This window comes from Peromyscus californicus, unplaced genomic scaffold (assembly GCF_007827085.1).
Source record: "Peromyscus californicus insignis strain IS unplaced genomic scaffold, ASM782708v3 Scaffold_22__1_contigs__length_63687245, whole genome shotgun sequence".
Taxonomy (NCBI): Eukaryota; Metazoa; Chordata; class Mammalia; order Rodentia; family Cricetidae; genus Peromyscus; species Peromyscus californicus.
The window spans coordinates 25,406,625-25,431,318 of record NW_026294525.1 but is presented as its reverse complement, the minus strand read 5'-3'; positions in this window follow the sequence as shown (position 1 = coordinate 25,431,318).

Below are 24,694 nucleotides of genomic sequence, written 5' to 3'. Positions count from 1 at the left end.
TGGCCTTGTCACAGATCAGCCATGGCGTGGGGAGGAGTTATTTAATTTCTCTGGGCCTCTGTTCCCTTCTTTGTACACTAAGGATCAGAACAGCAGTCATTTCGTGAAAGGATTAAGGATTAAGTGAATTAGCAGGTGGAAAGCTCCGAGATCGGAACCTAGCAGAGGAAACACTTAGCACTGTTGTGTATGATTAGCGGCAGCGGTGAGGAGAGACAATAAGAAGCGAATTTGAAAGTTATCCTACTATATAATTATGCCATTATTTATTATAGAGTTATTTTCATCTATTTGCCTATTAAACGTAATTTTGTCATTTAGGAAGCAAAGCAAGAAATCAAGTTGTTGCCATAGCACTCATTATATTTCATTTATTTTTGACGGGTGATTTCTTCTAGAATATGTCTCAGACTTGGAGACACTCTATTAGGTTGCCCTGTCGTATGTAAGTATTAAAAGGGGGACTTGAAAATGTGGTGAGGACATCTTAACTACGTGGTCAGTGTAGGTTGGAACTGAGATGTATCCTATAGTTATCTATATGTCATCTATCTATATCTACCAATCTATATTTATGCAATATAGATGCATACCTTTTGGGGTTGTTTTCTTTCATGGTACCCAGCCTGGGGGAAACTGAAGACCTTTTGTGGATGAAGCTATGCCACCTACATAAACTTTGGAAAGTACAAAAGCTGTATTAATTGAAATGTATACCAATTGCCTCAGTGATCCCCACACATTTCTTTCTTCCCTTTGTTCTTCCCTTACCACCAAGAATTACCATTTCTGGCCAAGGTGGTGGTGCACATCTTTAATCCCAGCACTTGGGAGGCAGAGGCAGGCAGATCTCTATGAGTTTGAGGCTAGCCTGGTCTACAGAGCGAGCTCTAGAACAGGCTCCAAAGCTACAGAGAAGCCCTGTCTTGAAAAACCAAAAAAAGGAAAAAAGAAAGAAAGAAAGAAAGAAAAAGAATTATCATTGCTGCAGGACAGAGTGAGCTCACCTCACCTCTGAGACCTGTGACCCTCAAGCAATGATTGTAGGGATGCTATGTGGCCTCCCCAGTTGCTCCCCATGCCCCCTGATCCTTTCGATTCTCTCTCCTGGGACCTGGGGTGGGGGGAGAAAAGTTGTAAATCAAAATGAGACTGGACAAAAGCAAATCAAAGGAAGGCCTTTTTGTCAGGGACGAGAAAAAGAAGGGAAAGGCAGATAACCAATTCTCCTCTGCCATTTCCTGTGCAGTCCGAGTTTGACGTGGACTTATCTCTGGTCTCGACCACACTGAAAATGTGAAGGTCATGATAACAAAGATATCGGCAGTCACCATCTAACTGTAAAATGTTGAGTTTGATGTACCACGGCCTTTAATAACACTCTCCAGCCATAGAAAGGAGCTGTAGGTGGCAGTGAAATGACCCAAGCTCTCTGTGGACAGCCAAAGCCCCTCTTTGCAGAAACAGGAATGTAGGGCAGGGTGTCCTTGCATCTCAGGACCTGTCAGCTTTTTCCCTGGGTTTATCCTTCCTGTTCCAGAGGGTTCTCTTCAGCTACGCATTCTCACGTTGCCTATGGGAGGTGTCTATGCTTCTTTCTTACTCCGATCCAGTTTTGACTCAAGCGAATTAAGTTCACAGCTAAAGCAATTATGATATGTAAGGCATGCCTTTAATGCTATGTCTTCCATTCTGCTGAGGAGGAGTTATCTAACAGCAGGGGGAGAGGAATGGATGTGTATGTAGCCTTTCTGTGAGTTTGAGGCCAGCCTGGTCTACAGGGCGAGTTCTGTATAGTTAATAGTTACCAGCTGAGCAGTGTGTTTAGGAAATGCTGGTAGGTGTGAAAGACTTGGAGCAACCATTCTGCACAGCATGATGGCTATCTGTGAGCCAAAGCAAGTTAATCATCTACAGCACATAAGCATATCTAACACAGTAGTTCTCAACCTTCCTAATGCTGGGACCCTTTAACACAGTTCCTCATGTTGTAGTGACCCCCCCACCCCCACCCCAAGCATAAAATTATTTTTGTTGCTACCGTATAACTGTAATCCTGCTACTGTTATGAATCACAACATAAATATCTGATACGCAGGATATCTGACATGTGACCCCCCAACAGGGTCGCGACCCACAGGTTGAGAACCACTCATCTAAGAGGTCAAACCAAGTCTTGTCACAGCCAACTTTCATAGGAGAAAGCATGAAGGGAATTGATTTGAATGTGTTAGGAATTTCGCTCTTCAGTAGGATAGCAGTGAGAGATGGAGCCAAGTGGGAGAATGTTTGAGTCATAGGTATTGGACCCTTATGGCCAGATTAATGTAAGAGCAAGTTCTCCCTCTTGAGGGACTGACCCCATTGTGTTCCCTCTCTTCTCCGTGTGTCCACATTCCCCTCTTCTTTTTGCCATAGAGTTGAAGCCCTATCTCACCCCAATCAGAAGCTGGTCGATGACCCATGCGTGTGGACTTCTAATAGCCATTATAGAAATATGCCAAGGAAAACTCTTTTCCTTGAAAGTCACCCAGGCTCAGATACTCTACTAGACCTACAAAAACAAGATTAAGGCATGGGGTTTGCTATGTACGTGCCCGTGTATGTGAGCCTACTGAACTTCTTCTACCAGTGAAAGCCTTTTAAAATTTTCATAATAAGAAAGACATTAAACCATGATAGAAGCTAAGTGATGTAGCCTCCCCAGAGACCTCTATGAACTCCGGCTTCCTGTACTCTCTTCTTGCACAGAAAGCTTAGAGTAGCAGGCATCTATTTCCCCAATAAAGATCCTGGCATGTGGGAGACTAAACCAACGCAGAAAGGGAGAAGTTGAGGAGACCTGCCTTCTTTTCCATGTGCCCATCTGCTTCCTGCACAAACCATCTTTCTCCCAGCTTTCCAACAACATTTCTTTTAGGGGGAGGAGAAAAGTGGGTTGAAATCACCACCAGAGAACTAGCCCTTTCCCCGCCATGCTGCCTAGGTACCCCTGGGTGGAGGTGGAGACTGTTGGAAGAATCTGTGCTTAGCATGCATCCTAGCCCGTCCTCAGAGCCTTCAACCAGGTGTCTCAATATCGGGTCAGCTGCCACACTCCCCTTCTCTGGTTTTCTATGACCAGAGACCTGCACTTGTGCCCTTATGGTATTCTTTTTGTCAAACTGACTTTCAAAACTGACACCACCAGAAGAGGCAGTTGCCCTTACACAAGAGATGAGGAAACCAGGTTGGCCCCTGTGTGTGCTCATCAACTGACATCTGGGAGCCTTGTGAAGAAGAGAAACAACAGGCCACATTATAATTCTTACAACAGTGGTATGGTGCTGGTCAGAGGGGGAAAATATCCTAACTGGGGTGTAACAAAGTGTGGGAAACTCTAGAGTTTCACTGATTCCCCATTGATAAAATTACAGGAGTCTATTTCTCTCCTTCTCAGGGCCCCTTTATTCACAATCTGAATGTGAAAAGTAAGAAACCCAACTTGCTCAGACTTTACACTGTGCTAATTGTGTGTGGGGCGCTGTTATTTGAGAGGGTCGCCTGGATTCTCTCTTCTGAAGGACTTCACAGCTACCAAGTGCCCTGTCACCTTCTCTATCCTTTGAGGAGGTAGTTACAGGCACAACACTTGGTTCTTTATTCCCACTGTTTGTTTTGGGAGGTCTGTGGCATTTGCTTTTGGGGCTCATCTTCTTTCAGTAGGGCACCGCTCCGCTCCTCGCCATTATCTTCGGGAGGCACATTTCCATGTCAAAGCTCTCCCTTTGAAGGGAAGGCTTCTTTTTCTTCTCACCTCTTTCTTATTTGGGCCCAGCTCACCTTAACTCCATCCTTTCCAGTCCTGTTTCCCAACAGCAGGAGCAGGGATCAGAACCCTGATTAGAAATAGAAGGCACGGAGACAGCCATTTTCTTTCTGTGCAGGATCAGAACAGTTTAATTGCCCCTGAGAGATAGCAGCTAGTTTTAAGGACTGATTGCTATCTTGCAGTAAGTACGGAAATAAGAATCATTCTTTGGTGGAATTGTAAATTTTCTCAAAGAAAGATGAAAACGCTAAGACCACTATACAAAGCTTGACAAATCCCTCTGAGACTAACGGAAGTAATTACACCAAAGGAACAGGCGTGGTTTAACCTGTCTTGAATCTATAGACTGCCTTGAATATATTCATCGAACCAAATGAGTGTGTAACTCCACCGAGCACAAAGCAGGCTCTTCTGTTCCATGTTTCTATTCCTCTAGGCTTGGGGAACCTTGAGACACATTACTACTCTTACACTTCGGGCAGAACTTTGGAACATATTTCTATTTAGTTCTTTTTAAATTGCCACAATTAGAAAGGCTTCTATAAATATTCCAGGGGTTCATTTGGGAGTTTTCTGGGAAATTGATTAGCACTGCCTGAACCAAATGAAGACTTTTTCCTCATCTCATCAGGAGCCCGAGAAAGTTTCTCATTGACCATGAACCCATGAGGAGCTCCAGTATATGTGCTGATGTGGTACCAGAGCAAACAGAGAGTTGAGCTTTGGGTGACCCTAGTCCCTTTGGGTTGCACCACAGTAAAAGTAGCCACCGAGTTAGAGTAAAAAAATCATGGTCTTGTTTCCTGTTTACTTCTGTCTGAGGAGTTCCCTTCCCTCTTCTGTGTTAGACCTGAGTCACCCAAAAATAATGGCATGCTTGGAGAGGCTTACTCTGTTCTTTCCCCAGGTATTTTACCCATGATCCCCTTCTTCTGGAATGCTTTCTTGCTTTGCCCCTGGCTGACTTCCATCTGGCTGAATCTTGTGTCCAATTAACTCCCGAGTCCTCAACAACTCTGTTAAATGTACTTCCTGTGCACTGTAACATCTGGCAGGATGGACAAATGAAACAATAATGAAGAGGTAAAAGTTTCAGAAAACCTTCCAATTCTTTATCTCTGTTCCCACTCACCCCCCTTTATCTGGTACTTAGAAGTACAAATATCCCCTTGTCTTTGATTTTTGAAAACATTGGCCCATTTCTCTCTGCAACCACAACAAGAACCCCGGGCTAAAATTAATGAGTCTATACTCATTAGGGCTTAAGTGTCTCATATATAAGGCAATTAAGGAAACAGAAAATTGTCTCATTAGAGAGGTCAACCTAGAACATTTCTTTCTAAAGACACACAGAAGGATGCAGAAATTTGGTTTTCAGATAGGTTTTTTTTTTTTTTTTTTTAGTTTAAGACAACAGCTTCTATCAGCTTTCTGTATAGTAATTTGTGAGCATGGCTCAGCTATATCATCTATCCAGGGTCTCACACTCAAGCTGTTGGCTGAGTTGAATTCTAACCTAGGGTCCTTTTACAAGCTCATTTAGTTTCATACAGCTTTAGGACTTTAAGTCCCTGCTTTCTTATTATCTGAAAGAGGTGTTTCAAGCTCCTATAGGTTATTCCTAGGTCCTTCTCATGTGACTTTCTGTCTTGCTTTTCATACTTGAGAATCCTTTTACCAAGGGAGGCCAGTCTCTTCTTCGCTTTTACTGACTAAGTAAGATGAGGTTAACTGAGACCTGTGACTCAGTTATAGGTATATTGTCCATAGTATTCATTAGTATTTCTCATATTCCAGGGAATAGGCCTATAGAAGAGCAAGGGTTACTTCAGCCATTTTGGAATTCTGTCTACTACAACACTCATTGGGTGGGTCAGAATGAGACAGATTTCATTCAATGGATATAAAGTGTTACAAGAATAGATAGAAGAAAGAGCTTTTCTCTATGATGGCATGTGTCTAGCATATAGTTCAATTAATATTTGATATCCTGTAGGGAATCCATATATACTGATAGCACAATAATTCACTGAGCAGTATTACTTTATATAAGCTTTATATATTGAAAAAAAGAACACATTGATCCCAAAATCAGACAGTTTGATAACTTTCTGAGCAGCAGAAATGGATACCAGGAGGAAATATAGGGTATGCATAGAGTAGATAATGGGTATTTATCCATCTGCTTATTTTGTGCCTTTCTGGGGAGAGAAGCCAGAGAGTTTTGAGATAAAACCCAACAGGAACAAGGAATTAGGCACAAGTTTCTTCTAGTCAGTCCATGTGTTCCTTGTTTATAGGGGTTCTTGCAAGAGAATGTTTAGATGAGTTATTAAGTCCCCAATCAACACATTTCTATGAAAGAGATAATCTACTTTGCTAAATATTGCCCTGCTAACCTGCAAATGAGGAAGATCTATTCAGATGGGAGTTCAATACCCAGCTGGGTTGGAAGTAACTTCTAGGGTCTAGCAGTCTATTTAATTATGGCCCCTGAAAGTGCTTCTATGGATTCACCTGAGAAGAAGAAAAACAAAAGAGCCACTTCCTGGTTATGTAACAGCTTCGTTTGAAGCAACTTTGGAACTCTCTGGAGAGTTCTATTTAGAGATGTTCCCATTCCTGTTTCACAAATGGAAACAAGCCGAGGTGTTCTGAAGGAAATTGACTTGCCCAAAGTCTTAGGAAATCAGTTGAAGTACAGGAAAGTTACTGCAATATCCCCCAATAGTCCTTAAATGTCCAACGTGCAGACAATGAAGCTGGGTAGAAAGTTTACATTGTAGTTCTGATCTAGATACTCATTGAATATGCTTTATTAGTAATCCTGTCATTGTCTCAGAATTCCCCAGCAGTAACATTTTAAAATCTCCATTCTACAGAGAAAACCTAAATATTTTATAAAGTGACTTTGTCACTGTAGATTCAGAGGAGCTCTGAATAAAGATGTATGTTTGAAGGTTTTAAGCTTAAAGAATTTTTTTTTATTTGATTGGTAAGTATAAAATTGAATTAGTCTTTCAAAATGATTTTGCGATTCTTTTAATCCTGCGCAGGAAGTGCTATGTTATGTACTTCCTCTGAAATTCTCAGGAAGGAATATTTCAGACATAGTTACTTCTTATCTAAAGCCCAGTTCTAAGAACTCCAGAACTCTTGGGCACTGCTCACCACACTCTTACCAGTAAAGGAGAAGTCAGGGGATACCAAACACAACTAAAGGAAGCGAAGGGTAAGCCCAATCGCTTTCCAGCGTGCTATACTTTAAGCTCCAGAGAAGAAGAAACAAAAGCTGGATCCTGTTAAGGAAGAATGGAGGGAGAGTGCAGGGATGGCCTGGAAATCCAGGCCATAGTCTGGCAACAGGTTTACAGTGCTTGTTCTGATGGTGGCCATCAGTTCCCACTGGGATATCACTAATGCAGACACTTGGAGACATTTACGAATGGCGATTCTATTACCCATTGATTTAACAGCAAAGTAGTCCCCAAACTGACCACACGTCCTGTGGATTGCTGGAGGTGGATGAGATAAGCCCCTAAGTTATGAATTTGCATGAGTTTTGGCAACACGTTGCTATCAAAGTACAACAGTTTGGATATTTTCTAACATTAAGTAGGAAAACATAGAGGATTTTGAAATGGTGAGTTTTAAATTAGGAAACAACAGTAAAGTATCCAGAGGGGCAGAATATACCAAAGGAAACCCACAAACCACAAGCTAAGACACTGTTACCCTGTGGACTCACCAAGACAAAATACTTCCCCCTCAACAGGGACTGCTTTTAGCTCAGTACCAAATACCCTCTGTACTAAAAATGGAGCCGTTGTTCTGTTTTCCAAGCTTTTGTTTTTCCTTTCTCGTCTGCTGCAGATCCGTGTGAGAAATGAGAACTCACTCTTTCCCGGATTATTGAGAGCTGGAGGTTAGGCTCTCCCAAAGACTAGTTTCCAAACCTGCTGGCTTTGCTGCTGCCTCTTGATGCTAGCACATAAACATAATGGAAATCTAATCAAGCAAGCATGTCCTGGTTTAGAACTTTAAATGTGTACATGAGAAAACCAACTGCTAATGTCATCACCTTGGAGGCATTAGAACCAGCTGCCAATAGACCAGGTTTTTATTTTGATTTTTTTTCCCCATCACTAGCCATTGGCTAGCTGCCAGCTTACAGCTTGTGATCTAGCCCTCTCTCTCTCTGTCTTGAATGAATATTTATTTTATTTTATGTGTATATGTGTGTGTGTGTGTTTACCATATGAATGTGGGAGCCCATAAAGATCAGAGAAAACAGTGGATTCCCCTGAAACTGGAGTTACAGACAGTTGTGAGATCGGATGGGTGTTGGGCACTGACCCTGGGTCCTCTACAAGAGCAGGAAGTGCTCTTGACCTCCTAGCCAGCTCTCCAGCCCCCATGCCAGGTGTATGCTATTGCTGGATGAGGGAGTCTGGCCAACAGCCAGAAAAAAGCTGGTCTCTTCAGTCATCCATAACATAGAGAGGGGCTGAGTGAACAAGGTGAGAAACTTGCTTTGTCTTGGCAGTTCCAGGGTCCAGGAATGGCGTCTTAGAATCAACAAACATCTGATATTAAGGTTCTGTGTTCTACATGTTCTAGAACACATTAGGCATTGGCTTGCCTTTAGAAATGGGTGAAATTTTCAAATAAGAGATGTTTAACATGTTGGGATGTTTACGTAAGTGTATGGCCCATGCTAACTGTCCTCCTTGTGTGGGTTGGTGTTTGCCATGATTTACATAGAACTTTTCCTTTTCAACAAGCAGGTCTCTGTTTAACCCTGGTCACCTTACCGAAGGATTTTTCTGGCTACCCTGCTCAGTCACTCCATAATTTGTTTTGTTTTTGTTAGATTGCTCCTGTCTACCTGGTATTTTTTGTTGTTGTTGTTTGTTTGTGATCTGTCTCCCACCTCTCATTTCAACGCAAGGTTCGTAGAAGCTGATTCATTACCGATTCCTCATGTCTAGTGCGTGTCCAGTCAGTGTTCATCCGTTTCTCAGCAGATGCTTGTGCAGCGAAAGAATGAACCATAAACCTTGTAGTTTATCGGTCCTCTACCAGAATTGCTTTCTCGGCTTGCTAAGGAAAATCATTCACTTAATAATATTCTGTCTCTCAGTCAGAAGTGGTGGCTCCCACCTGCAACCTTAACACTTGGGAAGAAAGCTCTAGAAGGCAGATCATGAGTTTGAGGCCAGCTGGGACGCCATATGTGAATTTGAGGCTAGCCTGAGCTATATGGTGAGACCCTGCCTCAAAAGTAAATACATGCAGAAATAATCGTGCCTTTCCTAAACTTTCTTTTCGCCAGTGACATTGGAATCCACACTGCTGTCCATATATGGAGCTCACATGAGGCTTTTTCTGTGGCAAGAAAATTTTCTCTGAGGAAAGTAACAGAATTTATTTTTAAGTTAAATAAATGATAAAGCCAAGAGTTTACCTTTGAAAGTCTTTTGAGTTTACAGGATTTAGTTGAAATTAGATAAAATGTTTTATCATATCTAAGGAGGAAAAAGACAAGACAAGGTGTTGGTCAGTCATGAAAGCATTGAGAGAGAGAGAGAGAGAGAGAGAGACAGAGACAGAGAGAGAGACAGAGAGACAGAGAGATAGAGGTAGAGAGAGACAGAGAGACAGAGAGACACAGAAAGAGAGAATTGGATGCAACTCTCTAGTGTCTGCTTCTCTGTCCATGCATCAAAGTCCTCTGAAGTCCTGGAGGAGAAAGCATGGCTGACAATACTTCTGTAGATTGGTCACAGCTAGACATCTCATTCATTTATTTCCTTAGCTTTTTCTATTCTCATTTCCCGACCACCAAACATTCATTGACTTGTGATCTGGCACATATCAGGGTGTGTTTTCCATCAGACATGTACTAGTAGTTTGACCTTGAAGCCCTCTAGGCCCAGTGATGGCCATTGCCCTTCACACCTAATAAATTGCCATCAGGTTTACGTATCAACTCCATGAGCTTGGTAAATGTGAGTTGTTCCTGAAAGAGATGTGCTGACAATTCATATATCTGAGCTGGCAAGGTTCCCAGTAGCATGTTGGACCTTGATAAATTCACCAGAATGATGAATGAAGACCTTGTGAGGGGGGCATAAGCGCTGAGCCAAAATTTTTATTTGAACTTTTGAATTAATGTCCATCTACTATCCATTAAATAGATTGGTTGCTTAACTGCAGGCAGTCTTTTGAATCTCTCTATCTTAAAAGGATTGTTGCACTCAAAATCGCCATCCTCATCTGGGTTTCAGTGCGAGTGAGAAGTAATCTGGTCATGGATGTTTGCGACTGAGATCTCAGATTAGTCCTGTAAGACCCTTCTCCATGGACTGCCTTTAACAAAGCAGGCAGGAAGCAGAGTGCTTCCCTTTCTTCTGCTTGGGATCTCCCCCGCTGCCCCTGAGCTGAGCCTGAGCTCTCCATAGTGAAGGCCAAGTTCTCCAACAGGTCTCCTCCAGAGGCTGAGGCCTGGGAGCCCAGGAGTACACATCACCTATGGATCCAGTTGTTCCTGGGGGTTTGGCTGTGTGAAGTAAGGATCAGATTTGGCAAAATAGATCTGTGACTTGTTCCTTTGGCATCTCCAGTCAGTTGATTTTAGGAGCCTCCTTCTACATTCAGATTTAGATCAGATCTCATCTGCACTGACATCTTATCTCTCACTCTATATGCATGTATATAAATCATATATTTCTTATGTCATAATAGTGTAACACACACACTTCTTATAAAGGATCTCATATAGCCCAGGTTAGCCTCAAATTTACTCTGTACCTGAAGATGTTTTTGAATTCCAAATCCTCTTGTCTTAGCTTCTCAAGTTCTGGAATTATAGGCGTGTACCACCAAGACAGGCTTTAAAAGATGCATTCAACAAATCGGTCTTCTAAGAACCCCAAAGTGGACTGGAGTACAGTTACTAGAGGGCTGGCCTAGCTTGTACAAAATCCTGGATTTGATCCCCAGCACCGAGTAAAACCACACTGTGGTCCATGCCTGTGATTCAAACATTCATGAGGAGGAGGTCGAAAAATGAGAGGTGTAAGGTCATCCTTGGCTATTTAATGAGTTTTGGGTTATCCTGGGCTAAAGGAGAATTTCTCTAAAAATAAAAAATAAAAAAATCTAACAGCTAGGAAAAGAAAAGAGAGAGTGTGCCATTGCTATGGTTTTGAACAAGGTTTCTATTTTAGTTTTAAAAACAATTTATTGTTTATTATTGTAGGTGTAGGGGAGGGCACGCCATGGTATGGGTGTGGAAATCAGAGGACAACTTTGTGGAGTCTATCTACTTTCAGTTTTGCTGGGGTTCTGGGTATCGAACTCAAGATGTCAGGCTTACAAGGCCAGTGCTTTGCCAGCTGTGCCGACTTGCTGGCCCAGTCACCCTGCCATTTCTTGGTACAAGCTTGGGCAACACAGAGTAGACCTTTTCTCTTGCATGAAAGCAGCAGAGTAAGCTGTTGAGAATATTGGGTTTGGATTTGGGGAGGTTTGGTTTCAGAGTCCGTCCCTTGCCATCTGTCTGATTTGAGGTACTTTAGTTTTGGTTTTGTCAGTCTTAGTTTCTTGTCTACTAAATGGTACTTCAGAATATGCTTGTGAAGATTAATCAAAAGAATTGATGGATTAGCATGGCTCCCGGTCCACAGCAAGCTGTTGATAGGCATGCTCACTGTTTGGTCTTCTGAGTTGAGTCCTCACCCCAACATTCTTTTCAGTTCTGCCCAGAGGGAGTTGTCTTCACTATGTCCCAGAGGGATGATGGGGTATGTCTTTCTGTACGCTGCAAATATGTGTTGCTCTGATTGGTTGATAAATAAAGCCGTTTGGCCTATGGCAAGGCAGCTTAGAGGTAGGCAGAAAATTCAAAGAAAGAGACAGGAAGAAGGCGGGGGAGATGCCAGCCGCCTAAGGAGCAACATGTAATGGGACGCAGGTAAAGCCATGGAACATGTGATGATTTGTAGATTAAAATAGTTATGGGCTAATTTAAGATATAAGAGCTAGCTAGCTAAAAGCTTGAGCCATGGCCATGCAATTATAATTAATATAAGCCTCAATGTGTTTACTTGGGGGATGCCAGTGGGAGAGATTTGTCCCAACCTCCGGCAGGTCGGGACATAGGAAATCTACAAGCTACAGAGGGACTCACTGAAGCTCATGATTGGAGCAATGGATGCTCTTCTGTCCCATTCACGCTCTTTACTCTTTCCATCCCTGCATCCCCTTTCATGGGCCTTCTCTCTCTTTTTCTGTGTGCACAGAAAGAATTCTTCTGAGACACCATTTTATTTCACAGTAGCCCGTGGGTGCAGAGACCAGAGTTTGTATGGACGCAAACCCAGGGACTAGGAAGTACTGGGCAGGGAATTCTCTAATGATAGAACTTTATAATGTCCGGTAGGGAGTGAGGCTGGGAGCCAGGATGGTCAGAAGCAGACTCCAAGAGTCTTCAGGCCTCCAGGCTGTCGACCGGGCGTGAGAATCAGGGAACCCGGGTTACTTGGTGATGGAGATGATGCTGTTGCTTTCCCTGTATGAAAGCACCGGGCACAGGGTTTGGCATCAAGGGCTCCAATGTAGTTGCATAATAATTACTGGAAAGTGAGATCTAGGAACTTTGCTGTTTAAATTGTAATGTGGTACGGGAGCTGTTGGCTGCCTGAATATTAATTATCACTTCTCCAAAAGGAGCTTAAAAATGACTTGCTTCCACTGCGTATGTAAAAATTAGGCATTAAATGGCATTTATTTGAGCTGCTTATGGTTTATGAGCACATAGCAACACAATACTCATTATACATGTCGTTACATTTATATCAGATTGCCTTTGTTGTAAGTTTTGATTGCAATAGTTAACTCTGCATATGGCTAAGGTATGTTTATGGAATACGGGGCTTAATCCACAAGTAATGGCAGAAGCTTGGCAGAGCTTGGTAGTCAAACCTCAAAAGCTCAGGCTTCATAGAAGACGGCACATGCCCACAGCAGTCACATCTGAATTAAAAAGAAGTAGAAGAAGAAGAAGAAGAAGAAGAAGAAGAAGAAGAAGAAGAAGAAGAAGAAGAAGAAGAAGAAGAATCTGAGCATCTCAGTTTGTATCTACAATCCCAGCACTTGAGCATCAGAGGCAGGAGGATTGCTGGGAGTTCCTGGCAAACTTGGGCTACAGAGTGAGGAGACCCTGATTCAAAAACCAACCAAACCCACCAAAGCACACTGCTCAGGAAAGTAAGGCGGAGGGAGGCAAAATGAAAACAATCTTTGTAAACCAATGTGGAGCCAGGTCCTGGAGAGGGAAGAGCAGGGATATGGATAACGGGGCCCACAGACCACAAAGTTGAGCAGCAAGGAGGTATAGCCAGAAGAGAAGAAGAGAAAGCGCTGGTGTTGGGGGAAGGTTGTTGGCGGGGTGGGGGGGTGGTGGGGCACTGACCATGAAGCTCAACAGCAAGGAGGTACAGCAAGGAAGGAGAGCCCCAGGAGTCTATTGGGACTGGGGACTTGTCTCACCTACTCAACAGAAGTATAATTACATTAAAATCCTACTAAAGAAAGTTGGGTTTTTCTGGGCTCTCTGTGTCTTGAGTTTGGAGTAACAAAACTCAAGCAGTTCAATCATGAAAAGACTTTAGTTTTTCTCTAGAGAATCAAAAAGTAAGACCTATTAAGTAAATTTCCCATCTTGAAGTTCTCACTGACAGCATCTTTTGAGTATGACTTAAAAATATATTACTTAAAATTGAGGTGACATGGGTGGGGTGGAAACTTAATCTTACCACCAGATAAACGGATTGAAGGCCATGAGCATATAACAGCAGAGATGAGGATTATGTATCTACAAGCCAAAAAACAAAGATGACCAGCAATTTCCCAGAAGCCAAGTGACAGATAAAAATGGACTTTCTCCCAGCCCTCAGAGACACCAACCTTGTGTACACTTAGTATACCATAATCTCAAACTCAGGGCCTCCAAAACTCAATGCATATCTGATGTCTATTAATATACAGATCTTATAATGAGTTGCGGCACGCTTAGCGAATTAATCTAGTAGTCCCAGTTAATCAATAATCAGATGTCAAAAACAAAAACAAAAACAAAATAACAAAACAACAAAACAGCAGAGGGATGTGCCCTGCATGACACAGCAGTACTGGGAAAAGAGATGTTTACTGAGTTTCAGGAGTGAGATGTGGGAGGGGGAGGGGGTCAGGCTGGAAGGCGTTGCTGAGGCCTGGCTGGAGTCCGGTTTTGGAAGCTCAGGATGATTGACACCAATCCTGCTTTATGGTAATCACAGACAAGAGCCAACTGTCTGTGTATTACCCCTGTTCCCTCCTCAGAGTTTTGATGGGAGCTGTATCGGGGAGGCCTTAGCTGACAGGGGAGCAAGCAGGTGGATTGAGAGGCGAGCAGCAGGGTGTGGAAAACAGCCTGTGATCCGGCACCATGGGTACCATTCCACCCCCTCCCCAGGCCCTGATGCAGCACACCCTTTGTTCTCCCTTTTCTTTCTCCCTTTGAGGAAATCTGTTTACTACCCAGAAAAACAGGGAAGGGATAGGCCAGTTGCCTGGGGCAGATGGCGCAATGCTAACAGATGACACAGAAACAGAACTTCTCATCTCCTGTTTTCCTTTTGCAGTTCTCCAGCAAGGCGCACAGGACGAAGAGGATAAAAGAAACATTCAAAGAAACTGAAACACAAGTTAATGAGATAGTGGGGAACCCTGGGCTGATGTAAGGGAGTTCATGTCTTCATGAAATCCAAGGGAATTAAACTCAAACAATGAATGAGCTTGCAGAAAAGATCAATGAATCATGAAGGGGGAAAAAAATCACTTTTAGTAATTTTTGAAAAAGAAATCCTATATAATATAAAATGTGCCCAAAGCCCTGAGAAAGGCAAATGGTGTGCTCATATGCAATGAAATATAAAAGATAGATTCAAAGACAACATGGGTTTATGTTATATGGTTATTTTCCTTGAGAATTATGTTTTATTTTATTTTTTTCTTACCTATACGTAAATAAAAAAAAAGCCCAGGAAAGAGGAAGAGGCACAGAAAATGGAGGAGGAGGGGGAGAGGAGAGAGGGAAGAGAGAAGAGAGAGGAAGGGAGCGATGTTCTAGAGAGAGGGGCTGAAAGGGGGGTGGGGGGTGGGGGGGGGGGGGGGTGGGGGTGGGGAGAAGGCTCCACAGCCAAGTTGGAGAAGAAGGACTAAGAAGTTTAATAGATTTATGAAAAATCACTAAGTTAACAGAGCCTGCACAACTAATTTTGCCTGTAGTTGCAACTTGGACAATCTTGAAAATTCTGAGAAACACCTACTAAAGAAGCACGATGTGTCCCTGGGTGATGTGAACGAGATGGACATTAAGAGCCTGGCAAGGTTAATTAGGAAGAACGCTCGCTGAGCTTGGAGCTTGCTTCCTCCCCGACTTTCTTTACCGCCTGGTCCTTAGTGCTTTCCCCCAGAGTGGAATCCACGTAAAGACACAGCACTACCAACATCGGACCATGTGACCACCTCGAGTTCTGATAGTATTCCCCCAGCACTAAGCACACCCTGGGGGCAGCATTGCTGGAACAGGGTGTCAGTACCCGCATTGTATTTTGTATTCTCCAGTCCTTCATCCCCGGCTCCATCCCTTTCTTCTCCATCAGAAACCACGGCTGAGTTCTGCCTTGTTTATCTTCTCCTCGCCCCTGCTCTTATTATGGTCATCTTCTACATTTGCCTACCCAGGAAGTGGTTACTGGCTTTCTTTAGTCAACTGGATCTCTCTGGGTTCTGTGTTTGGGGTTGATGAGTGGGACCAGGAAACCTCTGAGCCATTGCCCTTCTGGTATGGACTGCCTTTTGTGGGCCACAGATGCTGTGGATTCCAGTTCTTGTCTCCTCAAGGGCCTGCTGGCTGCTTCTTGAACTATGCCCGTGTTATTTCATTCTGCACCAGTTCTCTGAAATACGTGACTGCCCCAGGCTTTAGAGCAACATTCAGATTTTTATCTCTGAAAAGTCTAAATCCAACCTCATTTCCGCCTTGCTTTATATCTTCTATAAGTTCTCATCATGGAGGTAATAGAACAAAACAACAAACTCTTCATTATGTCCTGTGAGGGTTCGTCTAACCCGGTGCACCATTCTCAACTTAAAAACCATCTCTGGAGATGGTTGGCCTACTTTCCTTTCTCATATGTCCTAAGTCCGTTCCTGCCTCAGGGCCTTTGTGCTTGCTTGCTCTCTTCCCTCAGACATTCCCATTTCTGGATGTTTTTTTCTCAGGAACATTGCAGCTGGGATTTTCATTCTTGGAGAATGCTTCCTCACTACTCTCTCTAAACAAGCTTCGCCCCCCAACCTCACATTAGTCTACTATCATGCTGTTGAACTTCGTGGCACAGGATTGTTACCAAGATGATTACCCTGGGCGTTTATCTGGCACACTTACTTTTTTCTTCTTTCCTTGACCTCCAGAATGAGAGCAGACCCTCAGTCTCCAGCACCCAGGCAGTCCCTAGTATACAGTAAATACTCAGTAATTGTCTAAATGACTGGTTGGGAATTCAGATGTCTCCAGAGGCCAGATGTTGAAAGCTTGGTCACCTGCCTGTGGCGCTAATGGTGGGTGGTGAAATCTTCAGCAGGTGGCGCTGAATGTCACACAGTGAGGTTGCTGAAGGCATGGCGTGAAAGGGGACTCTGGGCACCTGGCCTCCTCCTTTTTCTCTTTGCTTCCTGGATGCCAGGGGAAGAGAGCCTGTTAAATGGTAGTGACCTCTTTGCTCCTTAGGGTTTTAATTTGGTGCTCTGTCTTCATCATGGGTTAGCAACTCTTACCGCGATGGGGTTTTGTGAATTGAATGAGATTAGATAGTGGACAGAAACAGCACACAGCAGCTCTCACCTGGGATTTGTGTTAGACAGCTTCCCATCCTCATGTCAAACTACTGTAGAAAACCAGCTCTAAAGAATTAACTTTATTGGCTGGGCAACCGCCCACCTTTAACGACAGCACTCAGGAGGCAGAGGCAGGCAGATCTCTGTGAGTTCAAGGCCAGCCTGGTCTACAGAGTGAGTTCTAGGACTGTTACATAGAGAAACCCTGTCTTGAAGAAAAAAAAAAAAGTTAACTTTATTCTGGCTCTCATTTCAGAGGTTTCGACTCATGGATGTTTTGTTTTTGAACCTGCAGAGAGAGGCGGGACATTAGGGCACAAACATGCAGCTGAGGAAGATTCTTACCTCACTGTGGACTGGAAGGAGAGAGAGAGAGAGAGAGAGAGAGAGAGAGAGAGAGAGAGAGAGAGAGAGAGAGAGAGAGAGAGAGAGAGAGACCCCATGTTTCCTTGCAAAGTATGCCTCCAGAAACCTAATTTCCTCCCACTCAGCTCCACTTCTTAAAGGCTCTTCTACTTCCTCACACACAGGCTGGTGACCAAATTTTCCAAATGTGGCCCCCGGAGGACATTTAAATTCAAACAATAGCAGAGTTATTTTGACAGGCCAGTCTCTGAGAAGGGCCATGGGGACACAGGTGACTCCAGCACAGGCCTTTTCACGCAAGGCCCGCTGGTTTTGTCACAGAGCAGTAATTAGAGACAGAGCAGATGTCCAGCACGCGGCACACTTTATCTGTCCAGCTGAACTTCTGTGAGCCAGACTGTCTTCACAGCCGGCCACACCTGGGCGCTATGCTGTGTTCTCGGGCCTGCTGCTCCTCACCATCCTGTGTTATTGTGACTAAACAGCTAAGATGTACCGACAGTCGCCGAGATTACAAAGCTAACTCAATTCTCCTGGCTGCATGGAGCTATTAGACGAGTATTTCTAGGCATATCACAGAGATGTAATCTCTCTCTGTTTCACTAGGGCATGTGAAAGCCATTTATGCCTTTTTTGTGACTATTATAGATGAATGTGAGATTATGCCTTCTTTACATTGATGACTATTTAATTAGATAAACCTAACAACTCTGAATATTTTTTTTTTAAGATTTAAAAACACTCTTAAGAGTGCAAATAATGAAGACTCATAGAAGACCGAATCCCCAAATTAACGAGTCTGCATAATCATATTTGATTATGCAGGGATGTCTAATTCATTCATCCCCTTACCAGTCAGTCTCTGTCACATTATCCTGGAGTGTGATAAGCCCTTGGGTTCTAGAATCTTTATCTTCTAGTTAATTCAACATAATAAGAAGGCTCCAGAATGATGTATGTGGCATGATGATATTTGGATGAAAAATCTGTACCAGTGTAGGAGAGAAAGAACGGGAAGACATACACCAATATGCTAAGAGTCAGATTGAAATCTTAGGGCTTTTTATTTTTGCTTTTCATTTCTACTGCTTTGACTATGCCTGGCTTTTGTAAGTAGAAAACAAATGTACACAGCGGTTGTACACTTAAAGGGGAGATGTGGGAGCGCCCTGCAGCTTTCCTTGTTAAGAAAGACTTGAGGGAAGGATTGATTGACAGTTTCAGGGTATCAGCTTCTGAAACACGGGCCACCATGGCACTAGAGCTGGCAGGATCTCCAGAGATACACCAGGCACAGGCCGGTCCCGTAGTTTAAGAGGCTTAGTTTGAAGGAAGCTCCTGGTAATGCTGCTTGAATTCTAAGAGTCAGTTTCTAGTAGTTATAGCTGTGAAGAGAGCGATGGCCATTTCATCAGGTTGGAAACATCGCATTCCACAAGTGGCTTCAGGCTGACAGAGACCACAAGGAGAGGATCCTATATTGGGCAGGAAGTTGGACAAGATGATGCCTGATGTTTCCTTCTGAGCTTAGAAGAAGCAATGATCAAACCTACTATTTTACTTATTTTTTCACAGTAAATAAAATAAGGCAAGCCTAATTTTTCAATATTTATTACTATTACTATTGGTGTGTGTGTGTGTGTGTAAGTGTGCATTTGAATGCGATGTCAGTAGAAGAGGGAAATGTTGCGTCTCCTGGAGCTGGAGCAGCAGGCAGTTGTGAGCTGCTTGATGTGGGTTCTGGGAATTGAACTCAGGTCCTCTGCAAGACCAGCAGCCTCTTTTGCCCTGTGCCATCTCTCTAGCCTAATGCGCATTGGTCAAGGAAGAGCGCTGATGTTCAGGCAGGCTAGTTCATTTGCAGAGTACCGCAGACCTTGTATACATCTGACCTGGAATTTGAGCCCTGTTGCGTCCTTCCTTGTACTGTGATTGTGAATTCAGTCCATTGCTTCACCTTTCTCACATTTCTCTTCTCTTTTCACTAGTCCAAGAACAGTGGCATCTGCTAATATACTTGGATTTTAATTAGTTCTTGGTATTGATGTCCAAGAGTGAAGAAATAGATGGTTGATTGCTGGGTAGCAGCACAAATACTTATTGTTAAGACTCTTTTTTGACATAATTGAAGAGGCATAAGGTTATAATTTAAAACTTCTAGTGATGGCTGTCTAAAAAGTCCATCTTAAGACAAAGCATAGAAACATTATTCTGTTTAGCCTTAAACTCAGAGTATGACGCTTTAAGCAGGCAAGTGTGTGTGTGTGTGTGTGGTGGTGGTGGTGTTATATGCAAAAGGCTCTCAGTGAACATACACAGAGATTCTTGCATATCCATGTTTATTGTTATTATTCTCAATAGCCTGGAAATTGGATGAGCTTAGATGTCCATCAGCAGATGAATGGATGAAGAGAACAAGGCCTGTAGACACAATGGGATTATATGCAGCATAAAGAAAAATGAACTGATATTTGCAAGAAAGTGAAAACAACTGGAAATCATGCTAAGCAAAATAAGTGGAGACTCAGGAAGGCAAATACTGAATGTTTTCTTTCATAGGCCCAAACTAAATTTAAAATTGTGTGTGTGTGTGTGTGTGTGTGTGTGTGTGTAGTGGCATATATTTATATATGTGCGTGTATGCAGGTCATGAATGTAGAAAGAGGATCATGAAAGGGGAGGAAGCCATCTCAGTCGCGAAGGAGACAGAGAATACGTATAGCAAGGAATCAGAAGGGCAAGAGGGGACCAGCTGGAAGGAGGGGAGGGCAGGCAGGGAAGCCAGTGGGGGAGGGGAGGGAATGAAAACAAAGTCTAACGACCCAGGCATGCATCTGAAGATGCCGTGCTAAAATTCATTACTTTATACAGTAACCTACACAGTTAGTTAACACAAATACCACGAAGAGAGGACCTAACAGAGACCACTGACCAGCAGTTAGGAATTAGGAGCATGTGACTCAGCACTTCCGCCCAACTAGTTTTCTCTAGTTTCTTGTACTGGCAGTGTGCGCCTCTTTTTCATGGCATTCTCTGCTATGACCTAGGTTTATCCTGGCGGTATTTTCCATGTGCACCATTCACTAGGTCCTAGCTCTTCACTGGGGGAGCTTGGGGTTCTTGACCGGTGTACCGCTGGAGGAATCATACCCAGCTCTGGGGGTTTTGTGCTAGCACAGCCTACCCCACATAGATGCTTCAGCCAACTGTCACGATCTTTGTAGTTGGGGGCTCCCCCACGATTGAACTATGTTGCTGCAGCAACAGAGCTCACGAGGGCCTCTGCTTCGGAGTAGGGCTTAGAGGATAGAAGGGCTCCAGCGAACTGACCCCTTGACAGCCTAACATGGAGGCTTTTATCTGTGAATTTAACACATTTGTCAAGTTGACAAGGAGCTGGGTCTACAGATTCCTGCCCTCCTGAGATTCCAGGCCCTGGAGAAAAAGCCCTGGCATAGGACTCAGACTCAGGGGTCGGGTAAATCTCCGGTTGTGTGATTTACTGTGCTCCCGTCTCGTTTCTTCCACCAGGAATTTTATCATCTATGAGATGGGATTACAGTCGCTATTCACCAGGAATCTGGAGAAGATTGAAAGCCCTTAACAATGCAGAAACGAATGAGGATGTGCCGGTGACGGAGACATGTAGGACCTGCCTCACAAGCCTTCATGCCTTGTTTCCACCCTGGTCAAACATTCATGAACAGCGATGGAGTCAGAGTTCTCCATTCTGTGTTTTGACAGTCTCAGATGAATTGTCTTTTAAACTGAGCAGCCTGATATAATAGCCAAACAAAACAGAACGAAACAAAACTGTGGGATTGCACATGAAAATCAGCGCCAATGAAAAGAAGAAAGGGGATTAGCAAACAGTAATCACCACTCACAATAGGGGAACCATATATATATATATATATTTTGCACTTTATTGGAGCCTCTCTGCTCTTAAACTGTTATGTTTCATCAAAAGAACTCACATTTGGAGTGCCCAAGAGTGAAAATAAAATACATTTTTTTCAACTTTTTCTCCAGGTCAGTGTCAAAATGACCATGAAAGCAGTTATTAGCCGTTGCTATGCTTTTAAGTAAGCAATAAAATAAAACATAAATTGCTTTCATGAAATGAAGCTACTTATGAGTGGTGCTCAATAGTATGTGTTATTCATTGTACCACGGAGCAAAGGGCAAAGATGTTTGAAAATGCCTGGCTAAATATCATTCCGTTTTATTTAATAAGCAATAGTTGCTTTCTGCATTAAACAAAACACAGTCTATTTGCCCAGAACTCACATCGAGGTCTCAAATTCAGATTTGGCTGAATAATCAATCAGAAGCCATCCTCGTGGGCCAAAGCCAGGAGATGTTTGGTAACGATTCTGTGACATGGCTATAGAGAAAGCCAAAAGAATTTGGTTAAGGTTGGATTACTCACACAAAGTCCAAAGATAAATTTAGTTGAAAATTGGTCACAGGTAGCCTTGCAGTCTCAAAGCGCGCTTCTAACTAGGCAAACAGTGTCTCTCAGCATTCCCTCCACTGGAATAAACAGCCGAGTGTTCCCCGGCCACAGGCTGGGTAAACACTAACTAAACTGTCCGCCTGGCTGCCAGTCACAGCAACACTCCCTATTTTTTAGCAAAATATTTTTCCGCGCTGGCCATCCAAGAAAGTCTCTGAATCCAATGGGCTTTTAAGACTTCTCTATTTTTCTCCCTATTTATAGCATTCAGATGTTGGCAGGTGGGGGGGACATTTTCTTCAGAATCCAATCAGGAAGAGGCGTCATGCAGCTTCATCATATGCCATATGGCACCGAGCATTGAAACAATGCTTCTTCCTTGTGCATGTAAACATTGACCAGGGCTGAGGAGCGAAACAAATCCCTTACAAACATGATACCATGTCCATATTCATACTGTGCAGAATTCTGCTGGGTGAAACTCTGGGACTGAGTGGAGACAGAAAGCCCGGATTGCTTGCTTGTGGTAATGTTAGCTATTGAGCACTAAAGGACAAAAGTCCAGGATATGAGATCCACCCCTTTTATGGAACCAAGACTGAGGAGGGCTACAGGGAACAGCTTCCGCAGTAAGCACCGTGCCCAATGAATGGCACACTGTCTACAAGGGCAATACCCTCTTGTTACTTTAACAACCTTGGGCAATAGGCGAGGTGGCTATTCACTCCTTTTGATGGAGAGGGAAGTGGACTTTCAGAGCAGTGACTTACCTGGCTAGTGTTTGCTAGAGCTGGCACCAGCGCGTGATCGCCTTGTTTCCTTCCCCAGCTCCAAGGTGCTCATCCGGTGATTCCGCCAGCAGCATAGGGCAGACATAGGGAAGGTAGCCATTTAAATGGAATAAAGTGAATGAGAGATAAAAAGGGACCCCTTAGAGACCATCTAGCACTCCAGTTGCTAGGGACAGATGCTTGTAGGCTGATTGGAAGGGAATGGCAGGGTCACTCAAGTATGGAGGAGTTGAGTGGAAAGCCGGAGTTCTGTCATTAGCCAGCTCACCCGGAGAGCCTTCAGGTTCTTCCCGAGACCACAGGGGAAAGTTAGTGTCCCTTGGAAAAGTCTTTTAAGTTTTTCGGGATGCCTGGACCAGGGTCCACCAAGGAAGCAGAACTTGATGGGGCGACTGCAGTTTGGTAGAGGAGAAGAAGAAGGGAAATATTAACAGGGAAAGAGCGTCAGCAGAGTTAGGATGGCCAGGACCAGCGGCTGTGGGACAGGAAGGAGAAGTGATGGAGAGGTATAGATGCAAAGCAAGGTATATGCAAAGCTTAGCACGTGTTCATCAGTTCCGTGTGCCTCCTCAGCCTGGGGCTCTCAAGTCAGTGTCTGGTATCTACTCCTCTATCTTAAAGTTATCAGGATGACGGTCTCAGTTCCCTCCCTCCCTCTTTGCCTTCCCCCTTGTTTCTTTATGTCCCCCCCCCCCCCCCCCCCCCCCCCCCCACACACACACACACACACTTTCCTTTCTTCTTTGGCAGATTGTCGACAGGCTTCTTTGGAGTCTATTTCAGGAGGTGTGTATTTGTTTGTCTAGGGCAGGGTTGTCAAATAGAAGCCATGCGTGCTGCCCCGCCCCTGTCAGGACAGACAATGCTAATCAATCATGGCTTTCTGGTGAAGAACTCCGGATTGCTTTTAAGGCAGAGAGGGTTGGTTGAGTTGGGTTGAGTGATGAAAACTATTTGCCAGCACAAATTTAGAACACACATGGATCAAACAGGGCTTTCCATTTTTAAAAGTTAAAGACGTACGACAAAATACACCGCCTTTTCTATTTCCAAATATCCCTTCCACGGCTTTCATTTTTAGTTAAGAGCCTTAAGCAAAAGCTTTAGGAATGTTATTTAAAGTCACAGCCTAGTGAGTTGACAGTTTAGTAAAGTCTTTTCTTTTTAATCTCTGAGCATATAATATGTGTGTGTGTATGTGTGTGAACTTGTGTATGTATGTGTAGACATATACGTGGCACAGCACATCTGTGGAGATCTGAGGACATACATCCTTAGGGGTTGGTCCTCGTTGACATTTTACATTGTTTGAGAAGGGGCTGTCTTCATTGTCTGCTGTGGCCTGGGCCAGGGTGTTTGGCCTGCAAGATTGTAGGCTTCTCCTCTCTCTGCCTTGCATCTTGCTGGGGAGTAGTGAGATTACAGATATAGGCTGCGGGGGTTCTGGAGATTCGAACTTGGGCTCTCACGCTTGCACTGCAATAGCTTTTCACACTAAGCTGCCTCCCTAGCCCAAAATTCTTTGTATTTTTACACAAGGTCTCACTCCGTTGTCTAGACTGGCCGAATGCTTTGTAGGCCAGACTGACTTTAAACTGTCGTACTTCTGCCTCCGCTTCCCGCTGCTGGAATTTCAGGCGAGATTCATCATATCGATAAAAGAAGATTCTTTTTAGAAGCCCAAATATGCTTATGAAAATCGTCTTTTTAATATTTTGTCAAACAAATAGACGTCTAGGCATTCTGATGTTTGCTCCCCATGAATTTGAATCTCCTTCTTGCTAAGCTTTGGTTTCTCAGTTCTAATGCAAATATATCATGTATGTACATACTCATAAAGCCTTTTAGCTCCGTTTCTGAGGTCTGATTTGGATCCCAAGTTTTGCTCCTTTTTATTTGAGTGCATTTGTAAAGTTAACTTGATTCTTTTTTTGGATGCATTTTCCTCATATTGAAAAGGAAATAATAATCATTGCTTTCATATTGAACCGAAATGAAAGTTAATGAGATAATTCACATATAATATTTATCATAGTCTCTTGCTCATAGTGCTGCTCAATAGATGTGCATTTCTGAGTGTTATATATAGTTAATATGATATGGGATGAGTTAAGGGCTTTGTGGCTCTCTGAATTATTTGATGAAGGGTATCTTCTTTTGTTTTTGTGGGTTTAAATCAGAGTTTTAATGCTACTGGAATTACATTTTGCGAGTCCATCACAATTTGTATGTATGTGTGTGTTTGACTCTAGAAAAATGTCCCCCTGTTTTCCCTAGCTGATATATTCAAAACACTAGTTCTGGGAGAAAAATAATCTG